An 11,206-nucleotide genomic window follows, 5' to 3' on the forward strand; every position below is an offset into this window, starting at 1 on the left:
GTAATGGTAATTTCACCAACAAATCGTTTTCTAATGTCAGAATAAATCCTACAACGAAAATGTATATGTGAGGAATGTTTATTTTAACGATTGAAAACAGATAACGCTACATCATAGACCACTGTAGTATGTGTTGCCCGGGAAACACAGGCTAATGTCATGATGCTAATACTTCAGTGAAATAGTAGACTACTGTTTCCGAAAGTAGATGTACTTCCTTAATAATATCAGCTTATATTGTACATTACACATCACAATTGTGTGTCATATCACAAAGTAAAATGAGTAAATAGTTATCACCCTGGCCTCTTTTCTTGTGGCGTTTCTGCAGCTGCCTTGCAGTAAAGCTATAGTTAGCCTAGCTATCCCCCAAGTTAACAGATGTGAAACGAATGTTCTGGCAAAGGTAGTCACGCGTGTTTTCGTGACGTTAGTGACGCAGTGACGTTAGTAACGTCAGTGACTGTGGCTAGCAAATACACCGTTAGCTTCACTTTTCGCCACAAAAACTTAACTTACGCTTAAACCATGCAACGGAACGTAAATTCCAATAGAAGCAACTCAATCGCTACCAAGACGAAACTTTTGACACCTACGTTGTCTATGTAGGCCAAGTATTTACTGAGTTTTAGGGGGGCAAAAAAAAAAAAAAAAAAAAAAATAATAATAATAATATATATGTGAGAGAACAAAGGTTGCGCTCTCGCCGAAGGCTTGAGCACACCCAAAAATGTAATGCCAAATGGCCGACGGGTCGGGAATGGCTTGTGTTTGACAATGAAAATGTTGTCATGTTTTGTAAGGATTGCCGCATGTAGTCTACGCATAAGAAAAATGATGTTGCTTACTGACACAGTCTAGTGTAATGTAAATACACTGTTCTTAATAAAGAGTATATTAGGTCAGTTTAATTAATGCCTGTTTAGGACAAGACGTTTCTGTAAATGCATGGGCAGGAGTCAATCTCATGACGCGAATGGACGTTTTAGCCATTTACAATAAATCGTGTCCTTACGTATTGGTGATTTCACATACCCTTGCATCATACTTCTGTGCTTCATTTTTCTTCAATTTCTGTGTTTTTCATGCCAACAATGTTAATAAAATGATCAAATGCATTCAGGGAAACTCATAATTGTTCTTATTTTCACCGGAAAGAATTTATAGTGGAAATTCTGATTGGCTGGTAACTTTCTAAAGTTACCAGCCAATCAGAAATCAGAATCAGAAATTGGCTGGTGATCCAAAAAGTTAATTTAGAACCCTGGTCGCAGGGGCAGTAGATGGTTTGGGGATCAGAAATCGATGCATGATCAAAGGTTTTTCTTTGTAGGTAGCCTACAAACACACACGCAAAGAACAATCGATGGCTAACGAAGCTAAAAGACTACTGTTAACGTCTTTAACCCGTGTATCTTCTATGAAAACAAATATAGATTACAACTGAAACAAAAGTATGAAATTCCAGGGTCTAACATTAAACACCAATGCTACACTTTACTATTCGTCAAAAGCCCTCCACAAAAGACCGATAGCCAGCTAACACATGACGTTGCGGCAACGTTGCCAGTAAGTGCTCAGTTGGTAACCCGCGACGTTACCTTCTGGCAACGTCGTAGCAACGTTATAAAGAGAATGTTGCCAGTTGGTCCCATGGACAACGTTGCCACGACGTCGTACCTTGGTCGGCTGGTTACGTTATTTTTTGGTCCCCTGGACAACGTTGCCTTGACGTTGTACCTTGGTCGGCTGGTTACGTTATTTTTAGACCCGTGCAGGCCCGTAACGGAAACACATGAGGCCCCCCCGCAGAATAAGCCTGAGAGCCCCCCCCCCCCCCCCACGCCCTCCCCACCACATATGTAACGGATAATGTAATACAAATACCGACGGGACGAACAGGACCCCGACGCGATCAACTGAACTTTTTGGAACATTCTGAAGAGCCGTGTAATAAATGCAAGATATCAAAACTCAAGCTTGTCTTGTGAGGGAAATTTATTCAATAAGACAAAAACGCTCAAACAGTTTGCAGGTGAATAGCCTACACATGTGCGCGTCTTTTAGCAAATCTGTGTGCAAAGTCTTTTACCACACTCTTTACATCACAGAGCACATTCATTTTCTATGCTAAGGATGGCCAGACCTGACAGCCTCTCTTGTGACATGGAGCTTCTGAGATATGTTTTGATCAGTTTCAGCTTGGAAAATGACCTTTCAGCGCTTGCGACAGTCACGGGTATTGTCAGAAATAATTTGATGGCCGTGGCTACATCAGGCACACTTGATAGTATGGAGTTGTGTTTTATTATTAGCGTGTTCGCTAAATGGAGCCATTTTTTTGTCGTGTGGATCTTGTAGAAATCAATGACTGTACGTTTTACACGATCATAATATGTATATAACTGAAATACAATGACTTATTGTAACTTTGATTATGTTTTTTGTATGTTTAAATAGTCAAATGCAAAAAATAAAATAACGTATGCGACAGTAGTACACGATACTACTGTCGCATACGTTATCATGTTTGCTAATAATGTCAGTTATGTAATATATTTTATAATTAAACACTTTTTCTACTTTCTCTTTTTTTGTAGTTTCACTCCATTTCAATGTTGTCAGCTTGATAGGAAGTCAATAAAGGAGCAAGGCTAATTTTCTTTTTTGCGTTTACGTTATCATGCAAACATGTGTGAGTGTGTATCATGTTTGCTGTGTGTGAGTTCACACACAGTCAGAGAGTAGTTAAAACTCGGAGGAGAGCCAAAAGAGCTCTTTTGGCTCTCCAACGGCTCTTTAAAAAATACATGTTTTAACTATGAATTTGACTATGATAGGTGTGAAAACAATTTGAATTACATTATTAAATGAAATCATACTCGACCGTAACCACATATCTTTAAAAATGCATTGATTTGTCATGGCTCTCCTCCGAGTTTTGACTACTCTCTGACTGTGTGAGTTGGCTCGGCCCTCCCTCATGCAGGATTGACAGGAACAGAATGTGAGGATGATCGTGTGCGCCTTTAAGCCTACAAGTATTTTTTTGTTGTTCTTTGAATCAGTCAATTATTTTAAATACAATTAAAATTAATTATTTCCTAATCATTTAGTTTCTATAGGCTGTATTAATCGAGTCGGCTCTTCAGATATGCGAGCCAGCTCCCGACGTTCACCTTCAAGAGCCGGCTCTTAGAGCCGGATCGTTCACTAAACGCTAGGAAGCACAACACAGACAGAGCAGTACAGCTGTCAAAGTATAGGCTAACGTTAGCTACGTGGTACAGTAATGTTAGCTATAGCAAACAGTACAATACCTGTCTCTTCTGGCAGATGAGTGCATCCTTCACCGGCTGGTCGAAAAATAAATTTGTAATTTTGGGAAGTTTGGCATTTAATTCAGAAATGTTCTGTTTTGAATGCCGCTTTTGGGCACCGCTTTTAAATGTGCGTTTCATTTTTCCTACGCTACGCTACAGTTAGCTACCTATTTGCAGCAGGCTCGCCGGTCTGTGTGACCATCTGACCTACTTCGTCATGTCACTTACCTAGCTAACAAAGAAAGCACAATTAAATATACTTTCCTTTATTTTTATATCAACTCTGGAAACACAGACAAGACAATAAGACATCCCATGTAATTCAAATTGGATACAAAATAAAAATAAACGGGGGGCCTGCCCCCCATCCCTGCGAGGCCCCCCCGCGGTGCGGGGGTAATCTTTACGGGCCTGGACCCGTGGGCAACGTTGCCGCGACGTTGTACCTTGGTCGGCTGGTTACGTTATTTTTTGGTCCCATGGACAACGTTGCCGCGACGTCGTACCTTGGTCGGCTGGATACATTAATTTTGGTACCATGGGTTAAGGTGCGGTTAAGTCGCTCTTTGGTTGCAGGACAACGGATCTCGAGTGCAATTATAGTGGTTTATCCAGAGATGGAGAGATCACACTGGACTGCTCTCAGTTCTGACACTTTTGCAATGTAGCCATAGTCTACATGAATTTCAATCACACACAATATTAAATGTTGCACCCAGCACGTATAAATGTAGACAATGCATGTAATTCATGTGCAGCTCAGCCCCAGCATGTCATTGGTCATCAATGTTCTCATAAACATAGCTTTAATAAATAAAAGACTGAATTTGGAATATAATTTAGTCTTTCATTCTTTACTATAAACATGTACAAAAGCAATCAATGTGTGATGTGTAACATTCTTTGTATAGCACACCAAAGCTGTATGACACAGAATGCAAATTTGTGCTCCAATAATTTTTGTGATACAAAATTGTTAAATGTGACCAAAAGGTAAGCGACTCTTAAGAGTTTCATTTCCAAAGACAAGTCATCAAAGAATATTACAATTCTTCCTTAGCAAACCTGCCCCTCAGTCTGCCCCTCAGTCTGCCCCTGAGCAACAACTTTGCGCATGCCCATTTCAACGCATCGCTGAAACTGGGGTTTCAGAAGAGATTTTGCAGGGGTTCAACACCGTCTTGTACGCATTGGATTTCAACTGGAAATTAGCTACTTCAAAGGTGAGTTTCTTTACAGAAATAGTTTAAATATATAAACATATTTTCAGAAATTTGATGGGGCATGCTAATACGTATATGTTTGAAATTTAGGCTATTTAGCCTGTTTATGTGCTATCAGATTCACATTGTTTACGTTAGGATTTCGCTAGCTACAGTACAGTAGAAGTTAAACCCTCCAGAAAGTTATATTGAAATACTGAAAATGCAAAATCCAGCATGTTATCAAAGTTTAGCGTCTCACAAATCACCCACAAAAGAATCAGTGAAAATAAACGTTCAGAACTGTTAAAAAACCTTGTCCCAAAATAGTTTATTTAGCCCGGAATTTTCAAAGACTGGAGCTAGCGTGGCTGATCACGTTTTAATCGCAGTCGGTCATGGCATGCACAGCAATGGCGTCTATAAAAGTATCATGTCACTAATTTTTCCAATTTGTACATGACATCTGTTTTTGGATAAATGTATTCGTTTAACCTTTAGATGCGTGAGTTCTAAATATTTCCGACCGAGGTGAAGTTAGTTTCATATTCTCGACATTCGTCTCACATTCAGAAGACGCTACTTTGCAGCGTTGAGTTAGGGACCGGGTGAAAATTACCCATACAATTTTGAAAAATGATGACTTTTATAATGATTTTATGACTATAAAACCTCAAACAAACAAGAGTATTCCAACAATGTCTGGTATACTTCCACAGCCTTTAATTTCTATTAAGAATGTTTTTAAAAAAATGATAGAAAATCGCTGAAAATACCATGAAATCTTCACTAATCTCAATATCTTTTTCAAATTAGTGTCAAAAAATCTCAAATATACACCAGATTATTCTAATAATGTCTGGCCTACATCCACAGCCTTTACTTTTTCAATAATGTTTTTAAAAGAATGATCGAAAATCGCTAATCTCTGAAAATAGCATGAAATCTTCACTAATCTCAATAATCTTTTCAGGCTTGTGTCTAAAAATCTCAAATATACACCAGATTATTTTAATAATGTCTGGCCTACTTCCACACCCTTTACGTTTTCAATAAAACTTTTAAAAAAATGATAGAAAATCGCAAATCTCTGAAAATAGTATGAAATCCTTGCTAATCTCTCTTTTTCAAATTTGTGTCAAAAAATCTAAAATATACACCACATTATTCTAATAATGCCTGGCCTACTTCCACACCCTTTACTTTTTCAATAATAAAATAATACAATTCCAATTAATCGCTAATCTATGAAAATAGCATGAAATCCTCGCTAATTTTATAGAAGACGAATCATTTCATACAAGAAGACAGGATCACATCCACCACAACGGTTCCATTGACAGTCTCAGCTGTCAAGTCTTAGGTATTACATATAAAACACTTTATATGTAAGGAATATTTTGAATCCAGTCAATACTGAGAGAGAGAGAGAGAGAGAGAGAGAGAGGTGTATGTGTAAGATTACTCTGATGTAACCCCTCGACACACCCCATCACATGGAGTGTCTGCCTGTCAGAAAAATTGAAGATGTAACTTTTTTATTCTGTATAAAATGATACTGTGTTCAGCATTCCTTGTGTTCAAAGAGAGGCCTATCCCCAAATCTGAACTCTGGGTACACACACAACACCCTTATCTTGGGGCTGATGACTAAGGGGGGGTTTGTTTGTTTTAAAGAGATACTGTTTGACAAGGGCTAGATGGAGACGCAAACTCTGGTGACCATTTGCTTGACACCTATATGGTTGAGTTTTTACGACACCTGAACCAGAGATTCAACTATGGTTGATGACGCAAACACACACACGCGCCAGGTCTATGCAAGGGAGCCAATGAAAGAAGAGTGTGGAAGAAATTGTCAAGGGAGTCAAGTGGCTGAGCGGTTAGGGAATCGGGCTAGTAATCAGAATGTTGCTGGTTCGATTCCGGCTGTGCAAAATGATGTTGTGTCCTTGGGCAAGGCACTTCACCCTACTTGCCTCGGGGGAATGTCCCTGTACTCACTGTAAGTCGCTCTGGATAAGAGCGTATGCTAAATGACTAAATGTATGTCTCCACTGGAACTGCATGACTATAAATTTAGTCTAGAAATGTGTAACTACAAAGCAACCAGATGATTGGAGAGTCTCTACATAATTTAAAAACAATAAAGACCAGGCTAAACATACAGTGATAATGGCAACATATCTCCCTCTGGCATGAAGGTCAGACTACAGTATTACAAATTGCATAGTCCCTTGCATAGCTTGTAATGAGAAAGTATAACTAGTCTTTTGAAATTGGATGATGTTAATCCCATAGTAATGAACAGTTTTGCTATGTCTTAAACACAGTTTTTATTCAGTGAATAGTTTTTGGAATAATCCTTTGACGTCTGAATGAACAACAATTGCTACTCTCATTAATACTCTTCTACTTGACATTATATAGATTGCATGCTCTGAATGCACGAGGTGGTATCATGCAGAGTGCTTGGACATGACCCACAGAGAGTTCAACGCCGCAAGAAAAGAAACAGACTGGAAATGCCTTGCCTGCAACAGACGGAGAGTCTGAAAATGTCCTGCACTAAAAATAATGTCTTTGTTTTAATAAATGACTAATACCACAGTAATAAAGACTTGAGTTATGATGTTTAGCGTGGATTTCATGCTATTTTCAGAGATTAGCGATTTTCTATCATTCTTTTAAAAACATAATTGAAAAAGTAAAGGTTGTGGAAGTAGGCCAGACATTATTAGAATAATCTGGTGTGTATTTGAGATTTTTTGAAACAAGTTTGAAAAAGATATTGAGATTAGCAAGGATTTCATGCTATTTTCAGAGATTAGCAATTTTCTATCATTTAAAAAAAAAGTTTTATTGAAAAAGTAAAGGGTGTGGAAGTAGGCCAGACATTATTAGAATAATCTGGTGTATATTTGAGATTTTTTGACATAAATTAGAAAAATATATTGAGATTAGTGAGGATTTCATGCTATTTTCATAGATTAACGATTAATTTGAATTTTATTCAAAACTTTATTGAAAAATTAAAGGGTTTGGAAGTAGGCCAGACATTATTAGAATAATCTGGTGTATATTTGAGATTTCTGGTGACAGTTTGGTTTTGAAGCCATACTATAGCGTTTGTCATATAGTTTTTGTCTATCGGAAAACAGTCGGTTGGAATGTTCAGAATCACACATGTGCGACGCTACGATGTGAGTCCCTACTTTCAAACGATCACATATGTGCAATGCTACTCCTTTAATATCAATATGCTATAACTATGTACATAAACTACATTCCATTTTCATTTCTGTACAGATTATCCTACCACCGTCACACGGCCTAGCACTGTGTCCCTGGGAAATGATGGTAAAGTAATGAATGACCGTTTAAAACAGTGACAATAATTGTATGAGCCATGGCAACCTAAAGGCTATGTTTTGAAGCAAAAGCATGACTTAAAACTTTTGCATCACCAGATTCCATACCCCTAGATATCAACTCTGGTCTGGTGGAGGTGAACCAATTGGGGGCCCAGGAAAACAGCTGGCAGCCAGGCAAGTGCAAATATAAGATACTCAAAAAAAAATATGCTTTGTATACAACCATTCAAGGTAACATTTGTTATTTACATCAATGTTACAGCTAATCTAGAAGAACCACAGTGTATGCCAATCATGCTAACTCTTGTAAACTTGTTTTACTTGTCTTAAATGACAGACAGATTACAGGTTATGCTCCGGAAGATGGGAGACATTGGAGGAGAACCAGCGAGAGGCTCTCCTATTCAGGCGACTACAGGGCAGACACACTGAAGAGGTGCCAGTGATGGACCTACAGGTGGCCCAAACACAGGCTGAACTCCAAGACCTTGAGGAGCGCCTTAAGGTGCTGGAGTTGCGAAAGAGAGTGGTAAGTGTTTGGAGATGCCATGAACTATGGCTTATACGCAGCGTTCAACGTTCACTTTGGTGCTGACAATAAGTTCATGACTTCTAATTCCAGACGCTGTGATGAAGTGGAAGACGGGACTGGGAGAGAAAGCTGTGGAGCTCCTCATAGAGGAGACACTCAAACACACCCCGGCAGCCCATTCAAAACAAGCCAGGTGAATGAATCATGATTGCAGCTTCCATATCCAACCTTTCACATGGCTATGTGACAAAAATCTAGAATCACATATTTTTTTGATGACGTATATTATTTTAGATGTGATTTTTTTTATGACTTGTATAGCGCCTTTTTACACGTGCAATTATGTTGATAGAACACTAACTTATTTTGTGCTTCATTGTCAGGGCCAACAGACAGGACCTCTAGCGGGGACTGGCAGAAGATTTTAATTCACTGTTTGGCACTTTGTTTGAAATAAAATGACAATGTTACATGGAAATGCTGCCTTGTTTATGATTAGCTGGAGTTAGGCTACACATCACACAAACATAGTCCTCCTAAAGTTGGCTACCATGTAGCCTATTATACAAGAACAAGTAGCATTTTGTGCAAATGAGGTCTGCATATGAACTGCCCCAATATAAGCAGTAGATAGGTTACTTAGTTAACGTTGCAGTTACGGACTGGCAACGTCACAAAATTACGTTGCTAGGAGGTCGCGGTTACGGACTGGCAACGTCGGAAAATGACGTTGCTAGGAGGTCGCGGTTACAGACTGGCAACGTCGGAAAATAACGTTGCCACGACGTCGCTGTTACGGACTGGGAACGTCACAAGATTACGTTGCGGTTACGTTCTGGCGTCCCACAGATGCACGGTCCCGCGACGTCGCCAAAGACGTTGCGGCAACGTAGGCTATGTTTGGTCATCGAGTGACGTTGAGGCAACGTAAGGGCAACGTAACTGTGTTAGCTGGGATGGTGCATAAAACAACATACATGAGACTACATAGGACTAAGAACTACGCAGTTTTGACCTACAATAACTTCGAGAACAAGTGAGTGAGTGGCAAGAGATTCGAGGTTGAATTCACTTTTATCGGTAAACGTGGATGCGGAGCTCTAACCTACGTTGCCCATTATCAACCAGACGATCACTGGGTAATCTTTTTAAAAGATTGGTTGAAAAAAAAGCATATTACTGAAAGCACTAACAGACTTTTTCATAGCTTCAACATGTAACCATTTTGGCTGAAGTCAGAAGGCGCTTGAGGGGGGGCGCGGCAGAAATCTGGTCCGGCCTATATACAAAACGTTTCCATCAGATATAAGTGCGGGTGAAACAGTCACTGAGGACCTTCATTGTCCCACAAAAGCAGTCTGGCTTGATGACACGATAAAAAAAAAGAATAATGGTTGTGTTTAACAAAAGCTTCTGAAGGCAAGACTAATCATATTTATATCATTTCTTATTGTTGTTATCAGTTAAAGTAGCCTATTAATCTTCGTCTTTGCTCCAGATAGACATGTCAACAATCTATGCTCACGCTTAACATTATGTAATATTTGCCATCATGACATGAACGTAAAAACGTTCTTGACAGAAAAATCTAATCTGTTTTAAAATAAACTATATTAACAACATTTCATGTACGTGTGACAACCATTTGCTAAACTTGTTACAACAGGGCAGGCAACTCAAGCCATTTCTCCCTGTACTCATTCAATATGGCTCATTCAGCTCCAGGTAAATCGGCTATCGGCCAATGTGAACTTTTGTGCTCGTGCCCTGTTAGTATCCGCGAGCACATTTGCAGGCAACTTTTATTGACGTAAGCAAATAAATGGGGTGCTAGTTTTCCCATTTCGTATTGGTTTCAAATTTAGCAAAAATCAGGAAAAATTATTTTATGAAAAAGCTAGTAGTATGAACCAGGTTTGAGAATCGAACAAAAATTATTGGGGGAGATAGTTTTGTAAATGTTGACTGTAATAGAATAAAAACGACCGGACGAGTCGGGTAGAACATCGGAAATGCAATACCACCTACATCCACCGGGGCCGTTGCCCCAAGCCAAGGGGTGGGGGTCTGGGGCTAACGCGTTATTTCATGTGCCTGACTGTGTTTCATTCGAATAAATAACCCGTACATGTAAATCTACAATTCACGATGCATGTTTGTCCAGATCTTTGGCAGGTCATTTTTTATCTAGCTAACTGAAGCTGAGTTGAATCACGATATAGTTTGGTTGCTAAGCTGTAACGTGGGGGTCTGGTTTCACACCAACCCTTCCCCATGACAATGTTAGGGTGGACCTATAGATGGCGATATTTCCCCAGGTATTGAAACTCTGAGCCAGAGAGACTGGGCGGATGTGATGACACAAGGTTTAAAGATCCTGTAAAGTGGAATTAAAAACGAGTTTCAAGTTCACCACACCACAGAATAATGTGTTATTAACTACCCATACAAATTCGAATGAAAAAAAAAACACCGACAAGTATGTTAAATTAGGCTTTGAAATCGTAAGAAAATCAGCAGTCTTTGTTCGATACTGGGGGGGCGTGTTGCCTGAAGGAGCTTAAGCTCGGTCCCCTCGCTGGAAGGCGCCACCTCTCAAGTAAGCTACCTACGACCCAGATAATGGACGCTAGGTCAAGCCGAACAAAACATAGAATTAGAATTTATTTGTTCAATGAGTGAAACATACAGATGCATATAAATGAAATGTTCCCCTGAGCTGTAACAGGAGTGAAAATTGACACCAGAGAAGGGAAAATGCCCCAAGAACAAGCA

At 39.3% G+C, this 11,206-nt stretch overlaps 1 long non-coding RNA gene across 1 annotated transcript; it reads left to right on the plus strand.

Moving 5' to 3' along the window:
- Positions 1-4,417: 4,417 nt before the first annotated feature.
- On the plus strand, positions 4,418-8,906 carry LOC136936662 (uncharacterized). The gene is made up of 6 exons (XR_010875191.1): positions 4,418-4,546; positions 7,835-7,885; positions 7,996-8,077; positions 8,241-8,428; positions 8,522-8,624; positions 8,815-8,906. It is a non-coding gene; the product is annotated as an uncharacterized lncRNA (long non-coding RNA).
- The last annotated feature ends 2,300 nt before the right edge of the window (positions 8,907-11,206 follow it).

This window comes from Osmerus mordax, chromosome 27 (assembly GCF_038355195.1).
Source record: "Osmerus mordax isolate fOsmMor3 chromosome 27, fOsmMor3.pri, whole genome shotgun sequence".
NCBI classification, from domain to species: Eukaryota; Metazoa; Chordata; class Actinopteri; order Osmeriformes; family Osmeridae; genus Osmerus; species Osmerus mordax.